Below are 1,601 nucleotides of genomic sequence, written 5' to 3' on the forward strand. Positions count from 1 at the left end.
CTAGTAAAGTATATTAAGATAGGAGAACCTAAGATATACGTAGGTACTTCGCTAGCTAGCCTATAGGAGTTCGATATCTATTAGTAGATTCGTTTTTCTATACTACCGAGTTTAACGGTACTATCGAACGCGAATCGTATTAACTTAACGGCTACGTCCCTAACTAATACTACTACTTTAGTATAGGCGCGCCGAAAAGAGGCCGTCCTAATATAGGAAGACTTTATCTACTTTCTACGAAATCTAGTATAAGACCTAGCGAACCGTCTAATATCCGTACTAAGTCGCCTATAGCGGAAACGCTAGGGCGAAAGCTAGATAGTTCGAGAGCTATAAGAAGAGCTTATACGTATTCGAACGAATATCCTACTAATATCTAAACGCGAGACGTATACTTAGAAGCTACTACTCGCGTTAAAGCCTAAGATTCGGCTAGAGGTAATAAAGTAATTACCCGATATTAAATCTAAAGAGTAGGTTCTACGCGCGGTATAGCGCTAGAAGGAGCTCTAAAGGACCTCTAGTAGAAGGCCTAAACTACGAGAAGTCTCGAAGTATTCTTCTAGTAAGCCGAGCGCGGAAACTCCTTAAAGGGAGCGCTTAGGGCCCTATCCGTATAACGATAAGTTTAAGGGAAAGGCTAGGGGGAATAGATCTACTTCCGGCGATAGACTATATTAAAACTATAACTAACCTAAATATATAAAAGTAGAGTACCCGTAGAGTACTAGTAAGGTAGCTAGTAGTATCGCTAGGGATAAGAGTTAGGAGAAGGGTAAATTCCTCTAGATAAAAAAATTAGTACTTAGTACGCTACGCGCTATTAGTATATTAGGACTACTAGAGGGTAGTACGATATCGTCGCGAGTATTAGTAGTAACTATAGATACGAAGTTTAGTAATAAGAGGCGTACGCTTCGCGTACTAATCGACTCCGGAGCGGAGCTAAACTTTATATTATAGAGAGTAATTATAGAGGAAGGCTTCGCTACGGGGATATCGAAGAAGCGTACTTACGCTATCGACGGCTATCTAATTTAAGTCTACGGGGATTACTACGTAGCCCTATATACGACTAATATAATAGGAACGTACGTTCCTAGTACCTATAGATTTCTAGCTACTAATCTTAGTAACTTTAATATAATCCTTAAATATACTTAGCTTTACGTAGTAGATCTAGAAGTTCGCTAGCGCGAAAATACGTAGTATTATCGTATAGTACGAGAAGCGTATATAGCTCTTATTTCCTTTTAGAAGGTAATAAAGCTAGCTAAAACTTATCGAGTTTACGCTATCTACTTAAAGGACTTAAAGTCTAATAGTAACCCTATTAAGAAGGGATCGTAGGATAATAGCGGAAGTATAGCGGTCTCTTTACCGAAAGAATATCGAGATTTTAGTAATATATTCTTAGAAGAGGATATAGGTAAGCTACCGCTAGATACTAGAGTAACTTACTCGATTCCTCTAGAAGAAGGTTCGATAGCGAGTTATAGGCTAATCTATCTCCTTAGTACGAAGGAGCTTCGAGTACTCCGCGAGTACCTTAATAAGTACCTAGCGCGGAGATAGATTAGGAAGAGCGAGTCGCCTATAGA

This window comes from Exophiala aquamarina (assembly GCF_000709125.1).
Source record: "Exophiala aquamarina CBS 119918 chromosome Unknown aczIA-supercont1.7, whole genome shotgun sequence".
NCBI lineage: Eukaryota > Fungi > Ascomycota > Eurotiomycetes > Chaetothyriales > Herpotrichiellaceae > Exophiala > Exophiala aquamarina.